Below are 25,639 nucleotides of genomic sequence, written 5' to 3' on the forward strand. Positions count from 1 at the left end.
AAGACAAGGATGTCCACTCTCACCACTATTATTCAACATAGTTTTGGCATTCCTAGCAACGGCAATCAGAGAAGAAAAAGAAATAAAAGGAATACAAATTGGAAAAGAAGAAGTAAAACTGTCACTGTTTGCAGATGACATGATACTATACATAGAGAATCCTAAAAATGCCACTGGAAAACTGCTAGAGCTAATCAATGAATTTGGTAAAGTTGCAGGATACAAAATTAATGCACAGAAATCCCTTGCATTCCTATACACTAATGATGAAGAATCTGAAAGAGAAATTAAGGGAAAACTCCCATTTACCACTGCAACAAAAAGAATAAAATACTTAGGAATAAGCCTACCTAGGGAGACAAAAGACCTTTATGCAGAAAACTATAAGACACTGATGAAAGAAATTAAAGATGATACCAACAGATGGAGAGATATACCATGTTCTTGGATTGGAAGAATCAATATTGTAATGACTAAACTACCCAAAGCAATCTACAGATTCAATGCAATCCCTACCAAATTACCAATGGCATTTATTATGGAACTAGAACAAATCATCTCAAAATTTGTATGGAGACACGAATGACCCCGAATAGCCAAAGCAGTCTTGAGGGAAAAAAACGGAGCTGGAGGAATCAGCCTCCCTGACTTCAAACTCTACTGCAAAGCTACAGTCATCAAGACAATATGGTAATGGCACAAAAACAGAAATATAGATCAATGGAACAGGATAGAAAGCTCAGAGATACACCCACGCACCTATGGTCAACTAATATATGACAAAAGAGGCAAGGATATACAATGGAGAAAAGACAGTCTCTTCAATAAGTGGTGCTGGGAAAACTGGACAGCTAGATGTAAAAGAATGAAATTAGAACACTCCCTAACACCATACACAAAAAATAAACTCCAAATGGATTAGAGCCCTAAATGGAAGACCGGACACTATAATATTCTTAGAGGAAAACATAGGAAGAACACTCTTTGATATAAATCACAGGAAGATCTTTTTTGATCCACCTCCTAGAGTAATGGAAATAAAAACAAAAGTAAACAAATGGGACCTAATGAAACTTCAAAGTTTTTGCACACCAAAGGAAACCATAAACAAGACGAAAAGACAACCCTCAGAATGGGAGAAAATATGTGCAAATGAATCAACAGACAAAGGATTAATCTCCAAAACATATAAACAGCTCATGCAGCTCAATATTAAAGAAACAAACAACCCAATCCAAAAATGGGCAGAAGACCTAAATAGACATTTCTCCAAAGAAGACACACAGATGGCCAAGAAGCACATGAAAAGCTGCTCAACATCACTAATTATTAGAGAAATGCAAATCAAAACTACAATGAGGTATCACCTTACAGCAGTTAGAATGGGTATCATCAGAAACTCTACAAACAACAAATGCTGGAGAGGGTGTGGAGAAAAGAGAACCCTCTTGCACTGTTGGTGGGAATGTAAATTGATACAGCCACTATGAAGAACAGTATGGAGGTTACTTAAAAAACTAAACATAGAATTACCATATGACCCAGCAGTCCCACTCCTGGGCATATACCCTGAGAAAATCATAATTCAAAAAGACACATGCACCCCAATGTTCACTGCAGGACTATTTACAATAGCCAGGTCATGGAAGCAACCTAAATGCCCATCGACAGACAAGTGGATAAAGAAGATGTGGTACATATATACAATGGGATATTACTCAGCCATATAAAGGAATGAAATTGGGTCATTTGTAGAGACGTGGATGGATCTATAGACTGTCATACAGAGTGAAGTCAGAAAGAGAAAAACAAATATATTAACGCATATATGTGGAACCTAGAAAAATGGTACAGATGAACCGTTTTGCAGGGCAGAAACTGAGGCACAGATGTAGAGAACAAACGTATGGACACCAAGGGGGAAAGAGGCAGGCAGGGGAGATGGGGTTGGTGGGATGAACTGGGAGATTGGGAATGACATGTATACACTAATATGTATAAAATGGATAACTAATATAAGAACCTGCTGTATAAAAAAGAAATTAAATAAAATTCAAAAAAATATTAAAAAGTAAGAAATAGAAAACTACGTATCTAGGAGAGCTAAGTGACATTAGGTAGTGAATTTCTTTAGCATATGACAGAGCAGTGCCGGCCGCTCTCAGCCCCAGTGCCCTGCAATGCTGGCTGCCTCGGGACCACTCTGCAGCTCTGAACCTCAGTTTCCCCGCTGGTTTAGGTCTGGGTTTAGACCTGTGTTCTGATCAAGCCTAAGGGGAGAGGTCCCTGGCTTCGTCACGGATCCACACAGCAGGTAGTATGAGCTATTCAGAGGCCTGGGGGATGAATATCACGTATATTTGGGGATAAGATTCTGCCACACCTCAGGAAGTTGGCAAGGAAAGTGACGAATCAAGGATAAGCAAAGTCCTCAGGAAGAAGTGGTTGACCGCCCCCCAGAACACATAGACACTATCCCCCAACCCTGCTCCCCCAACGCTGACCAAAGCACACAGCCTGCGCTGAGAAGGGGATGAGGCCTTTGCAGGAAAACCTCAGCGCAGGAATTGCTCACACTAAGCAGATGGTGACCAGGTGAGCCCCTAAGGGGCCATGCTGGCCAGTGGGGTTTGTGCAGAACTGAGGGGCCCAGGCCCAGTCCACCCTCACAGCTGCCCTGTAGGAATTTGGGGCCATGGTTGCCAGGAATACCTTTTTTTCAAAAGAAACACAAAATCGGGATTTCCTGTGAGTCTTTTCATTCTGAAGTGTTGATACCTTTTTTTTTTTTTTGCGGTACGCGGGCCTCTCACTGCTGTGGCCTCTCCCGTTGCAGAGCACAGGCTCCGGAAGCGCAGGCCCAGCAGCCATGGCTCACGGGCCCAGCCGCTCCGCGGCATGTGGGATCCTCCCAGACCGGGGCACTACTAACCCGTGTCCCCTGCATCAGCAGGCGGACTCTCAACCACTGCGCTACCAGGGAAGCCCTTGATATCTATTTTAAACATTTTGTTTAAAACGACATGTTAAATAAAGCATGTGCCTAGGCCAGACTGACCCCAGGCAGATAATTTGTGCCTCGGGATTAGGTCCACAGGGCACAGTCAGCTACAGAGAACTGTCTTTGTCAAATCAGAAGTCACTAAGGACGACCGCTCTCCCATGTGTTCCAGGATGTTCTTTATTTGCGGGCAGGGAGGAACGGTGCCCTAGAACTCGATAAACATGAACCAATCAAGATGAAGATGACAGGGTGATGGCTTACCGCTGCGACCAGTTTTCATCAGGGCAGAGGGGTCCTCATTCTTCCCGAAAAGACTACAGAGCTCAGAGAGATGCGGCCTCACGTCCGCCGAACTCCGTGCTTCTTCGCAGGCCACAGCTTCCGCAACCCTTTCCTCCGAGCGACCGCTCCGAGCGCCCCCTAGCGCAGCGGCTCCCCCGCTGGCTGAGCTGCGTCAGCCCCGCAGCAGGCGGCGGGTAAATCAGGTGGGAAATTCCCAGGTTGATTTTCCCAGGTTGAATTGAAGACAGTTGGGTTGAATTAAAAATAGACTTAGCTTGATGTTTACACAAATCCTGTGGAGTTACCTTTTGTAGATCAAAGAAAGCGGATAAACCATGCCTCCTAATTTCTTGTATACGTTCAGAACGTGAGAATCAGGTTTTCTGAAATCGAGGCTCACACAAACCTCAAACAGAAACACGTGGGTGAGAGATCCAAGGTGAACCATGTGGATTCTGTTGCAGGCGTGGCAATCTCCCTCCCCAATAACCCCATGACCCTCAGGCTGGGGTGGGAGGAAAGAGTTGAGAACCACATGCGAGTACAAAGGACGAGCTTTTTTTTTTTTTTTTTTATGAGTTACGCGGGCCTCTCACTGCTGTGGCCTCTCCCGCCGCGGAGGACAGGCTCCGGACGCGCAGGCCCAGCGGCCATGGCTCACGGGCCCAGCCGCTCCGCGGCACGCGGGATCCTCCCAGACCGGGGCACGAACCCGCGCCCCCCGCATCGGCAGGCGGACTCCCAACCACTGCGCCACCAGGGAAGCCCCAAAGGACGAGCTTTTTAAGAAAAACATAATTTTCTTTAAAAACTATTTATTATTTAAAATATTATTTATTAAAATATAATAAATGGTAGTTATATTTTATATTTAAATTATGTTAACATATAAGCTATCATTAATATAGATTAATTGTATAATTCTTAAAGTTATTTTGATTATTTAAAATTATTAACAACAGAAAACAAACTTTATAAATATGATAAGCAATAGATTTCAGTTATAATAATATAGATATCATGTTGAAGAAGAAGGAAAAAAAGCACTGGAAGTGAGCTGGGAAAGAAAGACAAGGAGTCATAGGAGAAAGAGATAAAACACTGCTGATAGTTGGAAAAGTTTACTGTTCAAGCTGTTGAAGCTGCTGACCAGCTAGTGGATTCTCAACAAGTCGTTAAACCTCCCTTAGCCTTTTTTTACCTATAAAAATGGAAATTACACCACTGACCCTATCTATCTACCTATATCTACCTTGTATGCTGTCAGAAGGCTTAATGGGATTTTTGTGAAAGCACTGGAAAATTACAAACTACTATAAGGCAGTAAGATAGCCATGATAATGTAGTTTCAATAATATAAATGAAAAAGCATAGAAGAGGACAAAAGCACGTGAGGAGGGTCCAAAGAATAGGGAAGTCGGAGCGGGGGCTCCACGGGTCCTGCCTGCTGCAGTGCAGCCACCAGAACAAATTTTCTCCTGTTCTTGCCGCCCTTTGAAATTCAAGTTGTCTTAGTAATCTCTCTTTGTAATGAGAGGTCAGCTTTATTTCCAACTTCAAAGTTTGCATTTTAAGTAAATGCTTGTTCTGACACAGATTTTGGAAAGTGTTAAATGCATAGAGAGATTTAGAGAGTTACAATGGCCTGAACTATGAATTCCTGTGACGTTGAAAATTCTTTATCCTCAACTTTTTATCATAGATTGTTTTCCTCCCATTGTAAGTGCCTCAACCTGCAGCTGAGAGCTGAACTTCAGGAAAGACATGATCTCCTTAACCCCGGGTTGCGCTGGTGCAATGACTCTACCTAGCAGATTTCATCTTCTCACTTCATGGGGTCTTCCAATAACTTAATGCAATCCAAACCCCCTATTGTGACAAACCAGCCCCTTGACAATCTTGCTCCAATCCCTTTTCCATCTAGTCCCCTAATAAGCAGGATGACACAGTGCTGCGGCCTAGAAAGTGAACAGTCCAGATTGTATGTGGAGGATGGAGGGTGTTAGGGGTGTGGGTCTCCAGGTAAAAGCAACAGTGATGAAATGATACACCATCTGATATGCTTGAGCATAAAAAAGTTGGTTGATATATAAATCATCTGATTGGGAAAAAAATCAAGTCTCAGTGTATAGAAAGTACAACAATTATATAACTCCAGGGAAAGAAACATTTTGCAAGGATAAAAAATGATAAGATGATAATAGTGGATCACTTGGGTTTTGCTATGAATATTATTTACCAAAGCATACTAATGTAAATACCCTTACTGACCTTACTAAAAATGGGATATAACTATTGGGGGGATGGCAAGAGAGGAAGTAGGGGTAGAGAATATAGGAGCACTAACTCTTCAGCTATCATAACAGAAAATCAATAAGTAAAGTAATATCCAAGTTTTAAAAAATGGTTCTGTAAGCACACTATTTAGAACTCTAGAAATAAATATCATTCCCTTCCGGTTTACCAATTATAGAGGTTTGTCTTCATGTTCCAGATGCTCAATTTGAAAATGTCTTGCTCTTCCAGGAAACTTTATAGAGCTAATAGCCAACATCCCAAGGCACAACAAATAATACACTTAGGTTAATTTCACTATTACAGATAATGGATGTGAATCCCTCTTTTGAGTCTTTTCTTGAAATTTTTGAATTTTTCTGACCAACATTTTATAAGACAGAATTGGATAAGCATTATTTTTTATCTTATTATTATGACATAGACAAATCATCCCGAGACCACAGGTCCATTCTGCCACTTTCTGGCTGCCCATTGCACTTGCATTAGTAGCGCTCACTTGCCCATTCGGTGAGCGTCATTTCAGTTAAATCCAGTGATGTATCTTGAAAACTATTTCCACGGTCACATAGAAACAGCAACACCTTGGAAATTCTTCAGAGAATAAATGAATGAGGGTCATTGTCACCCACCCCTCCCCCCACCGCCCTGTTGTGGAACTCTTTCCTCAGGGTGCCTAGTGACATTGGGCATCTGACCTATGGACCTAGTGATGATGTCAGTGACGGCTCATATAGAATGTTAGTAATGGTTAATTTTTTTTTTTTTTTTTTTGTGGTACGCGGGCTTCTCACTGTTGTGGCCTCTCCCGTAGTGGAGCACAGGCTCCGGATGCGCAGGCTCAGCGGCCGTGGCTCACGGGCCCAGCCGCTCCGCGGCATGTGGGATCCTCCCGGACTGGGGCACGAACCCGTGTCCCCTGCATCGGCAGGCGGACTCTCAACCACTGCACCACCAGGGAAGCCCAGTTAATTATTTTTAATATAAAAATTAAATACACATAGAAGTTCTAATATTTTTACCCTTTATTCTGATAAATTGTCTTTGACACTCCACCAGGGGGTCCCAGGGTATGTCTTTAGATGGCTGACCTCAATGCACTCACTTGTCAGCCTCTCCTAAAATGTCCCAGGCAGAAGGGAGGGAGTGTGGGCCATCAGGTCTCTAAAGGAAAGGGAAGCTCTGGCCAATGCGGAGCAAGCAAGACATTTCCTTGGGTTTTGTTCTATCTTAACATTTTATGCACATTTTGTCTTCCATGTAAGAACTCTATATATACCTATGCATGTTTTAAGCAGGCACACGTGCATCAAACTCAGGTAAATCTGATTGAAAGTGACAGTCCAGGCAGAGGCCTGTGTTTGTTCAAGTACTTCATCTTTGTAGCACATTAGTAGGATAAAGGCATTATGTTGACCTGAATTTATCACTGATGAAAGCTAGCTATTGACCAGAGTGTTCATTGAAATGTTCCCCAGGAGTCTCTGGCTTCCTAGAAATATTCATAAGAACTCTAAACTTCCAGGTAGTAACTTTGAAAAGCCACCCTTTTCATTGCCCAATAACCGCAGGCTGCCTTACGCTTTGATAAGGGTGGTTGGCTGCTCATGATAACTCAGCAATCAAAGAACTGAGTTTGAAATATCTAGTGAAGGGGGTGTAAAGGAGACACGCAGTTCCAGGTGTCAGGCTGTGGGGAACAGCAAAGACACTGCTCAGATAATCTTTCATTTCAATTTTGCACTGAGCTAATACAGTCCTGTCGCAGAAGCCATTCATTTTAGAAGCACATGAGTAGGATAAAGGCGCTCATGGGAATACAGACCTTGTCCTCCAGACGTGGAGATAAATAATACAAGGCAGAAGCTTAAAATGTCGTAAATGAAGTGTGGATGCAGGGCTAAGGCGCTGAGCAGAAGGAAAGATATCTTCTGACTTGGAAAGAGGAGTGGCAGCAGAGCCCAGGTGTTGAAATCTTGGGGAAGGAGGCGTTGTGGAGGTCCTGGCTAAGACAGCCAAAATGGGCAGAAAAGGGAAGAAACATGCAACCAAGGGGCTAAAGCAATGATTTCTAAAAGGGTTGAAAATATTTGGTTTTTAATGGATAATTTAAATAGCCATTTAGTTGTGCATTTCTAATCCTTTTTAGTTCCTATAATTGACTGACTATGTGTGATACAGTGAAGACATTTTTATATTCATCACAGCGGCAGTTTACTCTCCAGATATATTTGCAGCCATAAGTGTTGTAATTTCTGAATGTAGAAATTCAGAAATGCTAGTTCCTAGATCACAGGAGATCTACTTTATACATATTATTTGAATTAGTCTTCTTTTTTATAGGAGCAAAGAAAATTAAATAGTACTAAATGGTTTATAACAAAAAACAGGTGCCCCTGCCTTGCCCCTCCAGCTTCCGCATCCCTGGTTCTGATCCCCAGAGGGGGTGACTTTAAATTCTTTAACCATTTTGTTTGATATTTATTTCTAGATTTCTAAGTAATGCTTATTGAGTTTTTTTAACCTTGGACGTTATCTATTGATTTTCTGTTACGTTGGATGAAAATTTAGTGCTTCTGTATTCTCTACTCCTACTTCGTCTCTTGCCATTTTCCTAACAGTTATATTCCATTTTTATTTATCTAGGTGAATAAAAGTCTCTGACATTAGTATGTTCATGGAAACAATATTCCCTGTAAAACCTAAGTAGCATACAATTGTTATATTGTCTTTCTGGCAAAATGTTTTGTTCTCCTAGACTTATAACTGTCTTGTTTTTTCCCTTTATAGTATTTTATGTATTGAAGGTTTGATTTTCCTGCATAATTATTAAAATTACACACACTACAATTTTTATAATTATTTGATATATTGTTAAATTAAACAAGGCGGCCATTAGACTGAGGTGACTCTAATACCATGGAAGCCTACATAAGCAACCCAAAATCGAAGGCTGTAAATGCTTCCAGGTTACGAAAACGCTAAGGACAACCAATCACAAACATCCAAGGAGGCTTCAAGCTGTAGCCAATCAAATAATTTCCTTTCTTTGCTGCTGCACTTTATCGAAGTCTCCCCTGGCTCCTGTGGGAGAGGGCCCCTAACCACTTCCTGTTTGGTGCTACCAGAGTCCATCCGATTTTTTTTAAGAAACTCTTAAAATTTGTAATATACCTCAGTTTATCTTTTATACAAACCACCTTTTAAAAACACTTAAGCACACCAGAGGGTCTTTCTATCTTTTTCTTTCTTTGTTTATTTATTTTTCCTGGAGGACTCCCGCCTGCCCCCCTCAGCAGACTCCTCATACAGTCTGCTCTGGGTGCTTGTTAAGCCTGCGACACAGTGTCATCCTGGGACTTTTCTGTTACTTTGTTAGGTTGGATTCTCTGTTTTCTGGCTGTCATAGAGATATATATTTTTTTCAGCACCTTCTCTCCTTTTTCTGCCCTATTCTGTGGTAGCCAGCCTCCAATACTCCGCAGTGATCCACGCTTCCTGATGTCTCTGCCCTGTGTCGTTCCTTCCTAGGCGGACCCGTGTGGCAAATGGAATACAATGAAAGTACTGGTGTGTGACTTGGGAGGCCAGGTCAGGAAAGGCTCCTGCAGCTCCTACCTTGCCCTCCTGGATCACTCGATTGCTCTGTGGGAAGTCGGCTGCCACGTCAAACAGCAGACCCTGCCAGTGACGGTGAAGGCGGTGCAAAGGTCCATCTGTTCTCAGTGTCAGCTATGAGGACCAACAAAGACACCAGTAAGAGAGTTTTTCATTGCAATTTTGCACCGACTTAATAATTTTACATTTGTTGAACATTGAACACATGAATACCCCTTTATATGTATTTATTCATTTCTGGGCAAGTCTAGGAAGACAGGGCATTATTATATTGCCGTCAGGCACCATTTGGCCTCACTGAGCTACTGACGGTTATCATAGCTTCGTAAACTCAGCCAAGGATGACTTCCTCCATTTGCATCTTTGTGAGGGATCTGCTTCAGCTGCTAATGCCATGAAGACCAGGCTTATAAATAAGCCTTCAAATCCCTGTATCACCAAATGTAAATCAAGATTTTTCAGAAATGAAGTATGTATAATCAGGGTGCTCTCATGAAAAATGGTACTTCTCATGGGAGATAGGTCAAGGGCTTTTGGCGTCAGTAATAAGTAAAAACAATGTATTTAAATTGTTTATTGAGTCTTCATCTCATACTTTTAAATCTCACTTATGTTTCATAATGGGTACAGTACAGTAGTATAGTGATATACTTACACAATCTGTGTTTGTGGGGTGCATTCAAAACTTTGTAACTGACAAGCGTGTAAGGTCAAAAACACATGGGGAACACTGATTTTGTGAAGTATCACTTTTCAAGAATTACTTAGGCGAGGTAAGATTTGGCCCTCGGGATCTCCAGGCTGGCCTAGCAAAGAGCCACAGTGTGGCCCTGGATACTCCCCCTTGTGCACAGCTATGGTCTTAATATCAGATGTGAACTTTCCATATTTTATCTCCTTCCACATGAGGACATTGAGAATCTCTAGGTTTGCCGCCTGGCTGACATTCTGGGATCATGACTGTCTATCACAACCGTGCATGGTTTTTGGACCACAAGCATTTTAAGGGCATAGGAATCCTGTGTGTTGAGAAATATATTCGTTTTTATAGGTTTAATGTTCTCAATTCCTTCCACCATTGCTGATACGGTCTCCCTAAGAAACCACGCCCAGTTCTTTTCATGCCTTTGTCCCTACTCTTTCTTCTGTCTGGAATACCCTTCCTTCGTTCTTTTCCTGGTTTGATCTTTTCCAAACCTCAGTTTAGGCATCACTTTCTCAGAGAAGCTTTTCCACAGCATCTAACACATGTTTCCCACTTGTCGGCCTCTGCCATTTTAATTTCAGCTCTTGGAGATCAGGGCTTCAGCCCTCTCTGTGTCCCTTAGCATATAGAACTTAGCATGTGGTAGTAAACATACACAATGTGAATATTTGTTGAATGAATAAATGAGCAAATGAACGAAGCCAACATTTTCATTGGACGGAGACTGTGACCATCGTGGTGGGGACAAGACCAGCCTGCTGGAGACCCACACAGGCCTCTTCAGTATGGAAGCTGCACTGGGCAGTAGAGGATGCTCAGCCTTTGGAATAAAACAAAAGTTTAAGCTCCAGCACTGCCACTCCCCAAGCGTAGCACTTGGGAAAGCTACATAATCACTTTATCAATGAGTGTGAGAAAAATCCCTACCCGATAAGGTTGAGGAAAGATTAAAAGTAAAGTTCCTGGCACGTCTTCTGTTAGTTTCCTTTACTTTCATATCCATTAGGGTTCAGTCAGGAGAAAGGAGAAGTTTAACTTAGAGAAGTTATACTAGTAGAGAATAATTACCTAGTAACAAGGGTGTTAAGATGTAAACTATTATATATAGAATGGATAAACAAGGTCCTGCTGTAATATCCTGTAATATATAATATCCTATAATAAACCATAATGGAAAAGAATATGAAAAAGAATATAGGGCTTCCCTGGTGGCACAGTGGGTAAGAATCTGCCTGCCAGTGCAGGGACATGAGTTCGAGCCCTGGACCAGGAGGATCCCACATGCCGCAGAGCAACTAGGCCTGTGCGCCAAAACTACTGAGCCTGCACTCTAGAGCCCACGAGCCACAACTACTGTGCCTAGAGCCCGTGCTCCACAACAAGAGAAGTCACCGCAGTGAGAAGCCTGAGCACATCAACGAAGAGTAGCCCCCGCTCGCTGCAACTAGAGAAAGCCCGCGTGCAGCAACGAAGACCCAACACAGCCAAAAATAAATACATAAATTATTTTTTTTAAAAAAGAAAAGGAAGGGCTTCTCTGGTGGCACAGTGGTTGAGAGTCCGCCTGCCGATGCAGGGGACACAGGTTCGTGCCCCGGTCTGGGAAGACCCCACATGCTGCAGAGCGGCTGGGCCTGTGAGCCACGGCCGCTGGGCCTGCGCGTCTGGAGGCTGTGCTCCGCAACGGGAGAGGCCACAGCAGTGAGAGGCCTGCGTACTGCAAAAAAAAAAGAAGAGGAATATATATATGTATGACTGAATCACTTTGCTGTACAGCAGAAATTAACACAACACTGTAAATCAACTGTACTTTAGTAAAATAAATTATAAAACAAACAAACAAGGGTATTAGCTATAAAGGGGCAAAAAATATCTCTGAAGAATACCCTAAGGCTGAGTGAAGGAATACTGAGGGAGGAGCAAATGTAAAAGGGTGGTGGTGTTACGTCCTAGAGAAATGGAAATAAAAACAAAAATAAACAAATGGGACCTAATGAAACCTAAAATCTTTTGCACAGCAAAGGAAACCATAAACAAGACGAAAAAATAACCCTCAGAATGGGAGAAAATATTTGCAAATGAAGCAACTGACAAAGGATTAATCTCCAAAATTTACAAGCAGCTCATGCAGCTCAATAACAAAAAAACAAACAACCCAATCCAAAAATGGACAGAAGACCTAAATAGACATTTCTCCAAAGAAGATATACAGATTGCCAACAAACACATGAAAGAATACTTAACATCATTAATCATTAGAGAAATGCAAATCAAAACTACAATAAGATATCATCTCACACCGGTCAGAACAGCCATCACCAAAAAATCTACAAACAATAAATGCTGGAGAGTGTGTGGAGATAAGGGAACCCTCTTGCCCTGTTGGTGGGAATGTAAATTGATACAGCCACTATGGGGAACTGTATGGAGATTCCTTAAAAAACTAAAAATAGAACTACCATACGACCCAGCAATCCCACTACTGGGCATATACACTGAGAAAACCATAATTCCAAGAGAGTCATGTACCACAATGTTCACTGCAGCTCTATTTACAATAGCCAGGACATGGAAGCAACCTAAGTGTCCATCGACAGATGAATGGATAAAGAAGATGTGGCACATATATACAATGGAATATTACTCAGCCATAAAAATAAATGAAATTGAGTTATTTGTAGTGAGGTGGATGGACCTAGAGTCTGTCATACAGAGTGAATTAAGTCAGAAAGAGAAAAACAAATACCGTATGCTAACACATATATATGGAATCTAAAGAAAAAAAAATGCTCATGAAGAACCTAGGGGCAAGACGGGAATAAAGACACAGACCTACTAGAGAATGGACTTGAGGATATGGGGAGGGGGAAGGGTAAGCTGTGACAAAGTGAGAGAGTAGCATGGACATATATACACTACCAAATGTAAAACAGATAGCTAGTGGGAAGTAGCCGCATAGCACAGGGAGATCAGCTCGGTGCTTTGTGACCACCTAGAGGGGTGGGATAGGGAGGGTGGGAGGGAGGGAGACGCAAGAGGGAAGAGATATGGGGACATATGTATATGTATAACTGAGTCACTTTGTTATAAAGCAGAAACTAACACACCATTGTAAAGCAATTATACTCCAATAAAGATGTTTAAAAAAAATAGAGAAAAAAATATATCCACATCACCAAAAATAGGTTATACAATTTAATACATTTTTCTTAACATAAAAAATAAATATTTATATATAAAAAAAATGTGGTATGGGTTGAACTGTGTCCCCCAAATCCATATGTTGAAGTCCTAAACCCCAGAACCTCAGAACATGACCTTATTTGGAATGACCTTATGGTCACCGCAGATGTAATTAGTTGTTAGGATAAGGTTATACTGGGGTAGAGTGGGACCCTAAACCAGAATGACTTGTGTCATATATAAAAAGGGGAGGTTTGGGGCTTCCCTGGTGGCACAGTGGTTGGGAGTCCGCCTGCCGATGTGGGGGATGCGGGTTCGTGCCCCAGTCCGGGAAGATCCCACATGCCGTGGAATGGCTGGGCCCGTGAGCCGTGGCCACTGGGCTTGTGCGTCCGGAGCCTGTGCTCCACAACGGGAGAGGCCACAACAGTGAGAGGCCCACGTACCGCAAAAAAAAAAACGGGGGGGGGGGCGTAGGTTTGGATACTGACACAGACACAGGCAGAGCATCTTCCATGTGAAGATGAAGGGAGAGATGTGGGTGATGCTTCTGTGAGCCAAGGATTGCCAGCAAACTACCAGAAACCTGGAATAGATTCGCTCCCGGCTCTCAGAAGGAACCAAGCCCGTCGACAGCTGCATCTCACACTTCCAGCCTCTGGAAATCTGATACAATACATTTCTGTTTGTTATGGCATCCCTAGGAAATGAACACAGGAAGCCTCCTCCCCAAACTGGAATTCAGACATCATTGGGGAAGGTGTGGCTGCAGCCCAATTAGTTTGCTGAAATGCCCCAGTGAGCCCCAGAGGATCCCCACCACCACCCCATGTCACTGCTGGCTGCTAGGAAGAGAAACCCCTTCTTCCTGCAGTGGTCCCTCTATCGCCCTCCACTGACAATGTTTAGCATCATGCCAGCTACAAAGGAGAAAAGTTTACAGTGCCGGGCTCCATGGCTAAGTCAAGGAAGGTGAATTCAGAGTTGAGGGGCAATCAATTGATAACTGGCACACGCCTCCTTCCTTTCAATGTATTGAAAGAATATACAACAGAATTTTGAGAGGGATTTGTTTCCTCCAGTGAAGTGGCCAGAGGCTGGTGGCCACACAGCAGAGCTGTTCTCACAGCGGTTCTTAACATTTTTTGGTGTCATAAATTCTTTTGGCTGTCTGGTGAAGTCTGTGTATATCTTCTCAAAATAATGTTTTAAAATGTATATCTAAAATACATAGAATTACAGTTCTTTACATTCTATTTAACTTTGAGGTCAGCACAAAACATCAGAAGATTTACCTTTGAAGGTATATTTTATCATATGCTGCATATATATTCCTAAAAAGTTTGCAGTAAAACATATTTTCGTAATTTGAATTATATTCAAATCTATTTGAGCTTATTCTTCCAAGGACCCTTATAATGAACATTTTATAAACGAATTATTGTTTTATTCTTTTAGTGATTTCTTTATAATGTATCATTTTAAAATTAAACATTTAGTTATTATTTTTAAAAACACAAAAACAGAAAAGAGGCGGAGGAAGGGAGAATTCACCCTCTGCCTGACAGGTGAGCTGACATCAGTCTTCTCCTGACCTCAACTGGGACTTACTGTCCTCTGCTTCTGAGAGCTACGCCACCAGGTAGTACCTGGCTTTCCTGGGTGTCCAGCTTACAGATGGCAGATTCTCAGCCTCCATAACTATGTGAGCCAATTCTTCATAATAAATACACACACACACACATATCCCTTCCCTACTGGTTTTGTTTCTCTGGAGAACCCTGACAAATACCTATAGTAACACGAGGGCTTCTTTAGTCATGCATTAGAAAACAAGATCGACCAGTGGGTCTAATAGTTACATAATTTCTAAGTACCAATGACTGGAAAAGACATTGTGGAAGATCTGTAGGCACTGTGAAGTGACAAGCACACAGCTGTAGTTTGTGTTGGTGACATCACAGATGGTGTCATTACATTCGTGATTGAAGCAAAGGCTAAATTTCAGTTAGAGGTTAGTGGAAGCAAAAGGATATAATTCTTCTATTCAAGTTTATGGACCCTCTGAGTTCAGAACCCCTGTCCAGAGGTAATTCCAGCATTAGCCTGAGGCTGGCCTAGACCTGTCTACACACGAGGCACGTATCTGTGAGGCTCACGCCAGGGAGGCAGTCACCCTGACACGAGCATGGGCGCCTAAGCTGTGTGTGCTGCTGCTGTGGGATCTCAGGGGCCTCGGCTGTTCTCCCACCTCGCCCCACCATGGCTTCCGCCTCCTGCGGGGCAGTGTGCAAAACACAAATGCATGCGGCCTTAAAAGTCAGGAAAGGGGAAGGTCCTGTCTGCACAATGCCCGCTCACAGGAGAATACAATGGCAGACTTCAGAATCTGTGCTGGATGTTCCTGTGGTCCTGCCCACGCCTTGGTCAAGTGAGTGAGTCAAAGAGGAAACGCTTGTGCATTTGCATGGGCAGTGCTGGATGGGACGACTGACCCACTGACCACTGGGCTACTGACCATAAAGACCAGGCTGTCTGCCCTCATTGGGTTATACCGCTTGTGGACTCGTGTCCTGAAATCCAGACCAGAAGACAGGCCAGAGTGGCCTCCTAAGGTCCAGAGCTGCGCATTTGCTTTTTGCCCAATTTCACTCTCCCTTGGGGTAGCCTCTTGAAAAAGAAAAAAAAAAAAAAAGGTGCTGGCATACTTTCCTGATGTGTTCTGTTCATCCAACAAATATCTACTGAGCCCTGGTGTGTGCCAGGCACTGTGCTGGGTGCTTGAGAAATCATGCTGAATCCCCAGCCTCTGTCCTCAGTCTAGCGAGAGAAACAGACAAGTAGACATGTCACTGCAGTGTCTCATGGTAACTATACAGGCTCAGAAGTCCACCCTGATGCTGGGGGAGCCGGGAGGGGCTGACAGGGGCACCTCATTGAGGAAACAAACAAACAAACAAAAACAAACAAAAAACTGACAGGATTTGAAAGTTGTTAAGAGAGTAGAACTTAAAAGTTCTCATCAAAAGAAAAAAAACTCTGCAACTATGAGAGATGATGGATGTTAACTAAACTTCCTGTGGTGATCATTTCTCAATGTATACATACACCAAATCATCCTGTTGTACACCTAAAGCTAATATAATGTTATATGTCAATTATAGCTCAATACAACTGGAGCAAAAAGGAGTGCACGTAAGGCAGATGTATTCAAAGTGAACGCTCGCACCTACACACACAAAGAAAGAAAAGAAAAAGAAAAAGAGGCTTTTAGGGCTTCCCTGGTGGCGCAGTGGTTGAGAGCCCGCCTGCCGATGCAGGGGACATGGGTTCGTGCCCCGGTCCGGGAAGATCCCACATGCCGCGGAGCAGCTGGGCCCGTTAGCCATGGCCGCTGAGGCTGCACGTCCGGAGCCTGTGCTCCACAACGGGAGAGGCCACAACAGTGAGAGGCCCGCGTACCGCAAAAAAACCCAAAACAACAAAAAAAACCAAAACAACAACAACAACAAAAAAAAGAAATGTTTTTAATTATTAAAATGAAATCGTCTAAACTCTAGGTTACCTTCCTTCTCAGGGTTTTACCCTACGCGTAAATATAAGCAACGGATATCAAGGTATCAGGAGGAGAGAATGGGGACCGAGCTTCTTGCCATCACTCTTGAGAAAGCACTCCGTTTCTATGCCCTCCCACCGCCAGCCCACCTTTCCCCAGCCCCACTCCCTGCCGATGCCAACCAAAAGGCCAAGAAGTAAAGCACAAGGATAAAACAGTTTATAAAATTCCATAAATTTGAAAACTAATTCTGGGTGCCATCCCTCGGAGAGAAATGAGCAAGTGACTACGGGGGGACGAAGGAGGGGAAACGGTGCCAGAAACCCCGACCTCTGAGCTACCGCCTGCCACAGCCGCAGCCTCAGTGGTTCAGCAAATGCCCAGAAGCAGGACCGGCTCTGATGGTTCAGCCGGGAAATCTGCCAGGACGAGATGCACAGATGAGGCTTCGGGTGAAACACGGCGGTGCTTCCGCGAACGTTGATGGCCGGAGCGCCTCTGAGATCTCTGCTGAGCGCTGACCCATTGTTTCTCCGGGAGGGAAATGGGCGAGAGAAGCTTGGGCTGATACCCCAGGCCGAAGCACAGTTGATCACCTTCATGGCACTCACGAAATGAACATATGCCTGGGAGGGGCTAAGGTAAAAGAACGGGGTCCTGGCAAGTCCTCCTTCCCTCTTCCTGCCCCAAATAAACGAGTAAATGAATCGTCTAATTTGTACATTTAGAGAGCACTCTGAAGCAGAACCAGTATTCCTGCATCGGGCAGGTATTTGGCCTCACCAGGCTGTGTTAACCATGATCCTGAAGAAAAAACCTGATTTCTTGGTTTGTGAAAATCAGTCTTTCATGCCACCTTTTGAATAGATTTTACAAAGTGAACACTACACATTTTCTCCAATTTTGGAGGGAAAAAATATCGGCAAGGAAAATTTAAGATCGTCTACGATCCAACCAGCGTGAATCCCTCATCGAACATTCTTTGGTGGGCGACTCCCTTCTACCTCAAAGCCAACAGGGGAGGAATTCCGGGGGTGAGAATGGGAGTTCCCCGATGGCTTGGGTCGCCAGTCTCCATCCATCCCGACAGCACAGAGAAGTACTGCGGTGTGCCTCCCAGCAAAGCCCTATTCCATACATTCTGAGCCTGGGACAAAATAGCAAGTGGCCCAGGTGCCAAAGTAAATGAGGGTCCTCCCTGGAGAGGTGCCAAGGCCCTGCATTTAGACCACAGCTGAAAGGGGCCTTGGAAAACTTTTGGAAACCTCTCCTAGGAAGATGGAAGAAATTCACACATCGTCCCTGTGTCCAGTGAGATGGCACCGAATCTGCTCTGCAAACCACTGCAGGCCTTTGCAGGAGCTGCAGCTCTCAGCAGTGAGGCCTTAATCTGAGGAGGTCCTTGACAAACACTTGGGCTGCTTCAGAAGCAGAAACCAGAGAAAGGGGTTTGGGTGACTTGAGTGGCACCTCAGGGTAATTCTGGTTTAAGTCACTAAACCTCTTGTCAAAGGCCCAGGTCCCAGGTCTAGGGCAGTGTCTAATCTCTCCCCCTTTATCCTCCTTCCCTCCAACCCCACCATGACCCACTGCTCCAGAAACATTCCTTTGAAAGAGATTTGGACTTGGCACCTGTGACGGAAGCCAAGAGGAGGGTTCGTGGGGCTGAGGACTGGCATTCGCCAAAGGGGAAAGGATTGAAATTAACCTCAGAAGCGCTATGCGAGAGGACAAGTGGGGGGCATGGTCCCATCTTCTGATGTGCCATCGTGGCCTCGGTGTGACATCCCAAGCCCCATCTTACCACCTATCAATGTGACAGAGAAGAGAGGGAGGACAGCATGCTTTCAGCTGCTTTCCTGGGTCTGCCCCAACCCCCCCGCCTTCTGAGGGAGGGCCACGTCCTTGAAACTGGGGGCTTCCCACGTGTACTCTCCCAGCCCGGCTGCACACAGACCACACCAGGAGTGGGGATACCTGGGGAAAGCCCAGCGCCTGTTAAAATCCCTGACTTCTGTCATGTGACTCCACTCCGTTCTGACCAGAGTTCCTAGTGGAAGCTTGAGCCCCTTCAGAGTTTAGAGTCTGAATTCTTAGGAGCCTGACTAAGCAGTACTTTTAGAAGCTGCCAGAAAAAAAAAAAAAAAAGGATCAGGTAGTTAGTTCTCTGTCTACTCTGTCTAGGTGGATACACTAGTCGTCCCTGTACGGTCACTTGAGTGGTACCTCACGGTGATTCTGGTTTAAGTCACTAATTACCCTGGGACCTTTGTGACCTGAACAACTGTCTCCCTATATCCCTTGCTATGCAGAGTGGTCACTTGGAGGAATGTGGGTAAAGCTGAATAGGGACGAAGTTGCTACCTGGGAAAGAAAGAGGTATAGTCCCCTAACTTCTTCCCTTTCGAGAATGCAACATGATAGAATGTCTCCAACAGACTGAGATGAGTCAGAAGGGAAAGGACACCAAGAGCCCCCAACAAGGAACCCAGTTCTAAGGGAGCCTGAGACTGGACAATAACCTGGGCCCAGGTCCCCCACTGCAAGGTCCATTTGGGGGCTGGTTTGGCAGATTGTTTGGCCGAGGCCCAAAGTACCCCCAGTAAAGCCACCCAGACAAAGAGAGCATTTTGTGGTACTGAGTGTAAACCCCCTTTGGAGGCTATAAGCTTCAGATAGACAGAACTCTGAGACTGTCTTTTGTCCTCCCTCAAAACAAAATGTCACTATGGCATTTGCCTTCATTGGGAGTGGTGAAAGCAAGGACAGTGAACCACAGGGACACAGTGACCCTGTAGCAAAAGAACTTGGCAGGAGCTGCAGCCTGTCTATAGATGACTGACTTCTCTGGCTCTGATTTTAACCTATTGTTTGGAAGCAAGACAGGCCCCTCCGAGGTGAGTAAATCCTGGGATTCTTGGGCAATTTTTCTCAGGCATGTCTTCGGGAGAGATACAGGATGCCCTGTAATTTGGGCAAGTGGGGACTGAGGCCATTAAATTTGATAGAAAAGGACTAAACCACACTAGTAAAAGAGAGCAAACTGGTTATTTTCAGAAATGGAACAAGCTCAAAGCTGTTAGGAGTATTCTCTTAACTTCTATTACTGGCTCTTTAGATAAATGACATACTTAAGGAAACTGAGAAGCATGTATGAGAGACAGCAAAGTGTCCTTGGACAGAATTTCAGACAATTTGTGGCACTTTCAAACATGGTTTTGAATTGATTTACAAGGAATCAATCTATTAGGAAGAAATGACTACCATATGAGCCAATAATTCCACTTCTGGTCTGGGATGGGGTTCAAGGAGTCTACTTTTAAAAGCCTTCACAGTACAATGGTGTTCTTAATGTGTCAACCTGGCCAGGCTACCGTTAAGGACTGAAAATCTGTGCTCCCCCAGAATCTCTAAGTTAAAACCCTACCCTCCAATGTGATGGTGTGAGGAGATGGCACCTTTGGGAGCTGATCAGGATTAGATGAGCCAGGGAGGTGGAGCCCTCATGAATGGAATCTGTGCCCTTACAGGACAAGAAAGAGCTTGTTTCTTCTCTCTTTCTGCCACGTGAAGATATAAGAAGTCGACAGTCTAACCTGGAAGCAGGCTCTCAATGGAACCTGACAACACTGACACTCTGAACCCAAATTTCCAGCCCCCAGAACCGTGAGAAATAAAATTTCTGTCGTCGATAAGCAGGTCTGTGGTATTGTGTTATGGCAGCCTGAACTGAGACAGCTACAGCCCTCAGTTAGTCAATCAACATTACCTTAGGTGTTGCTGTGAAGGTGTTTTACAGATGTGATTCAAGTCCTGCATCAGTTAACTTTCAGTAAGGGAGACTAAATCTGGGTGAGCCTGGTTCAATCCGTTGAAAGGTTTTAAGAGCAGAGCTGAGGATTCCCTGATGAAGAAGAAATCCTGCCTGTGGACAACAGCTGCAGCTCACGCCCAAGGGTTCCAGCCTGCAGCTCCTGGTAACATGCCCTACGGATGTCAGACTTTCCCAGCTGGCCCCCATGACTGCAGAAGCCAATCCGTGAAATACATTTCTGTTTTCTTTTTTGGGGGGTGGGGCGCTGAGGTGCGCAGCATGCGGGATCTCAGTTCCCCGACCAGGGATCAAACCAACGCCCCTTGCAGCGGAAGTGCGGAGTCTTGACCACTGTACCACCACGGAAGTCCCCACATTTCTTAATATATATCTCCAGTCGGTTCTGCTTGTTCGGTGGAACCCAGACTAATGCACCAGATGATTTTAATGTGTTGCTCAGGCTGAGAACCGGGGAGTTATCCCGCGGTGGTTAAGCCAAAGAGCATCAGAATAAAACAATCCAAGGTCAAATCTCATCTCTTCTGCCTACACCTCTGTGAATTCAGGTCCCTCAGCTGTGAAATGGGGATCACGGTGTCTACTGCAGGGGCACACTGTGAAGGCCAAATGCTCTCATGTATGTTGAGTTCCGTGAACATCTGGACTGCATCCTGGCCCCGGCTCTTAAAATGTCAGGCTATTCTGAGCCATGAGCAACGAAATACCATTCAAACAAAAATGAGCCTGGTTTACATCTCGTTGCTTGACGTGTAAAGTTTAGGACTTTGTTTCAGAGTCACCGAAATACCTCCTTCCTCCATCCTGCCCCTGTGGCAGGCAGGAGGGCTCCTGCACACGCCCAGACACCCAGCCCCGCTGGGAGCAGTGAACACAAGCCGTCATCCCTCTTTGCTAATTAAAGGAGTAAACAGACGGGAGCCAAGAGCCTCTCAGTGCTTATTAAAACGGATTGTAAATTCCACCAGTCTCCATCATCATTCTCCAATGGCATTTTTTTTTTTAAACATCACTTTTTTTTTTTGCGGTACGCGGGCCTCTCACTGTTGTGGCCTCTCCCGTTGCGGAACACAGGCTCCGGACGCGCAGGCTCAGCGGCCATGGCTCACGGGCCCAGCCGCTCCGCGGCCTGTGGGATCTTCCCGGACTGGGGCACGAACCCGCGTCCCCTGCATCGGCAGGCGGACTCTCAACCACTGTGCCACCAGGGAAGTCCTCACTTTTATTTTTATTTATTTTTTAGTACTTACTTTTTAATTTGGTTGCACCGGGTCTTAGCTGTGGCAGACCGGCTCCTTAGCTGTGGCGTGGGAACTCAGTTGCGGCATGCGTGTGGGATCTAGTTCCCTGACCAGGCATCGAACCGGGCCCTCTGCTTTCGCAGGGCAGAGTCTTAACCACTGTGCCACCAGGGAAGGGAAGGGAAGGGAAGCCCCTCCGCTGGCGTTTTAATAGGTGGTTTACAGCACTCAAGGTCTGGCTGGTATCTTGGAGGGTCGCGGAGGCCCAGCTCTCCCTCACGCCGCCGCATTCCCTTTCCCTGCCCCTCTGGCTGTGCTGAGCGAGCGCGTAACTGCTCCTCCCACCTCCCGCCCTCCGCCGGGTCGGCTTCGGCCTTCAATCTGGCACATCAGTGCCCTCCGGTGGCCAAACGCTGCAGCAACTACTCACTCCGCAAGGGCTTGTTTGCTGAAGCTCACGTGCTCCTGCGAAGCCTTTGATAGGTAGAGAGGATGTGCCTCTTTAGCGATGTACTCTGTCCCTGGCCATCTGAGTATGACCTCAGCTCGTGCCTCTCTGGGTCTGTTTCCTCACCTATAAACTGAAATAAAGGTAGATCATCTCCAGCTTTAACATTTAGGATTCGAAGCCTTGAGATTCAGGGACAGTCATTCATTTAACAAATATCAATGTTATGTGTCAGATGTAGAGGTTCAGAATCGTCAGAGAGCCACCTGTGCATTCCTGGACTTGTAGAAGGAGGACACAGCTAATGAGCAATAAACGTAACGAAGAAATAAACTACATAGTGTGTTAGAAGGTGAAAATAAAGCAGGTGTGAGGGTCAGAACTGGTGGCAAAGGTAAAAGCTAAGGGACGGTGCAGTTTTAGGTGACGGACTCGCAACAGTGCTCTGAAAGGTCACCTTCTGAACACAGACCCGTGGGAGAAGGATGGGAGGCTGTTAGTCCTGTAGATTTTCCGGGGAAGGGCGTTCCAGGTTGAGGAAAACCCGTACACAGGCTTGAGGTGAGAGCCTGACTGGCCTGTGTGAGAACCAATAAGAAAGGCTGTCTGGCTGAATTAGCGACACGGAGGGTGTAATGGGGGGCGGGGGACACCACATAGGAAATGGGAGACGATTGCATAGAACCTGGCAGGCCACCGCAGAGAATTTAACCTTGACTCTGAAAGAAATGGAAAGGCATGGAAGGGTTGGAGCAGAGGAGTGACATAACCTGCCCTATGTTTTTACAGGGGCTGCTCAGGCTGCCGTAATAAAATACAATAGACTGGGTGGCTTAAACAACAGAAATTAATTTTCTCACAGTTCTGGAGGCTGGAAAGTCCAAGACCAAGTGCTGGCAGGATTGAGCTTCTGGTGAGAACCCTCTTCTTAGTGTGTGGTGGCAGCCTTCTCACTCTGTTCCCACAGGTGGACACAGAGGATGCCCTGGAGACCCTTCCTCTTCTTATAAAGGACACGAATCCTGTGGTGGGTGGGGCTCTGCCCTCATGACCTCATCTAAACCTAGTCACCTCCCAAAGGCCTCATCTCTTCATGCCATCCCACTGGGGGGCCGGCTTCAACGTTTGAATCAGCGAGGGACACAAACATTCATAGCAGAGTCAGTCAGCCTGCTGCGTGGGCTGAACGGCAAGGATGGAAGCTAGGAGGCAGGTGGCTCCGGGACAATCCAGGTAAGAGGAGGTGGTGGCCATGATAGGAATGCAGGTGTTGAGAAGGGGTCAGCTTCCGGAGAGGTGTCGAAAGTAAAGACAAGAGGATTTCCTGACAGATTGAATGTGGACTGCGAGAGAAAAAAGAAGAGTTTTGAGCTAAGTGACCAGCAGGTGCCATTAACTGAAATGGGAAATGGAGGTGAAGATCAGACATTCCGTCCGTGAGGGGTTGACCGTAACATTATCTATTTGAAAATAGAATCGAAAGTGCAAAGTTCAGGGACTGCAGGGGAGTATCTTTGCTGGAGTCGTTATCATACTACAGGGAGCATGGTTTTAGGGTCAGACAGGCTGGTGTTCAAATGTCAGTCCTGTTACCTACTGGCTGCGTCACCCTGGAAAACTGTCTTACCTTCTTTGAACTTTGTTATTCAGGTCATATTTATTTATTCTGCACCCCCATGTGTCAGGCACTGTTCTGGATGTGGGAACATAGGAGTAAACAAAAAGTCCCTGCTCGCATGAAGTTTGTGCTCTGGTAAGACAAGGAGGATAATAAATGACCACTTGGAGTTGATTGAATGAATGCAATAGGTACATTGCCTTAAGCACTCATTATAGTGCTCTGTCCGGTAATTAGCTGATTTAACCACCCTCTCCTTGCTTTCTACCCATTGGAGGAGAATTAGTGTCAGAGGCTCGGATGGACCCGTGAGGGACCAGAGGATGTCTTGAGTGGCAGCCTTCCAGATCTACAGAAACCACAGAACTGACTCCCTAAGAATAGACTGTGGAATATTCTTAGAGAAATTAGAGAACGATGCTGCCTCCGCAGCTGAATACAGCCTCTGCCTCTTCTTCTTTGGCTTTATTCTGGAGCCCAGATGCTGAATACACCACAAGGACACAAGATGAGGTGGTGCAGAAGAGGCATATTTAGCCTCACAAGCAAATAGCTGGGAAGGTATTTTAACACGTGGTTTGCTCTTGTCTCTTGTTGTAAAAGGTATCCTATCAGTGAAAAGCATTACATTTCGGGAATTCCCCGGTGATCCAGTGTTTAGGACTCTGTGCTTTCACTGCCAAGGGCCCAGGTTCAATCCCTAGTCCAGGAACTAAGATCCCACAAGCCCCACAGCCAAAAAAAGAAGAAAAAAAAAAAGGCATTACATTTCTTAAACGATCGATGTTTGGGATTACGTCTTTGGGATTACGTCTTCTACTCTAAGCAGGCACTTCAAGGTGAAACAGAGAGATCACCGTGGGACGCAAGAGGCCCTAGGATGGATGTCTGAGGTTCCTGAACATTCATTCAAAGGGTGGGGAGAGGGATACGGAGAGGCAGCTGCTGCAGAGGCAGACGGGGTGGGTAGGAGTGGGGAAGGCGAAGCTTGGGAAGGGCAGCGAGAGGACGCTGCAGAGAAGACCAGGAAGATTTGGAAATCAGGGCGTGGCTTCCAACGGTGGCCTCGGGTGTATCCAGAGAGCAGTGGGCTGGGGAATCTATGAAGGATAGCGAAGAAGAGACAATGAGAACAGGAAAACATTTCAAGATATTTGTCTGTGAAAATCAAGAGAGGGGTGGGGGGCAGGGGGATTATCTAGGTAAGGGAAATGTGGAGTTGAGAGAGAATGTTTTAAATGAGGAATGATGAACACTGATCTGGTTGACGGAATTTTCTTCACAGGTAAAAGCAACAAATAGTTCTGGCAAGAAAAGGGATTTGCTCTAAGAATCCCATGTAGCCCACCACAAAGGTCTTCAGTTTGGGATTCTTTCCCAAGGCTCCATTGCCTGGGATAGCTTTAATAAGGGAATCTGTTTCCAAGTTAATAGAGTCCTAAAGTTGATCTGCCTGAGGATACCTCCTGCTGGCATTCCTTTTCCATCTCTTTCATAAATGCCCTTCTCCCACTTCACACACACACACAAAGCAAAATGTTGTAGAGATGTCTGGGGCTCCCAGCAATTAGTCAAACTTGAAATAACTGGGGTTGCAACATCTTCTATAAACCGGGGGGCCATAAGGCACCTGCCCACCTCTGCCATCCAACTGAGAGACCTTTCCAATCACACTTTAAGTTTTATATTTTATCATTATCTATCAAAAACTGTGAAATATGTGTATATTGATAATTGATTAATAATAATCATGGTATAAGTATAACTAAACCCAGGGTTTTCATTTTTTTTTTTTACAAATAGAGCCTAATGATCAAAAGAAATGAAAAAAAAATTGAACTTAAGTTCACAAACAT

The sequence above is a fragment of the Phocoena phocoena genome, chromosome 12 (assembly GCF_963924675.1).
Source record: "Phocoena phocoena chromosome 12, mPhoPho1.1, whole genome shotgun sequence".
Taxonomy (NCBI): domain Eukaryota; kingdom Metazoa; phylum Chordata; class Mammalia; order Artiodactyla; family Phocoenidae; genus Phocoena; species Phocoena phocoena.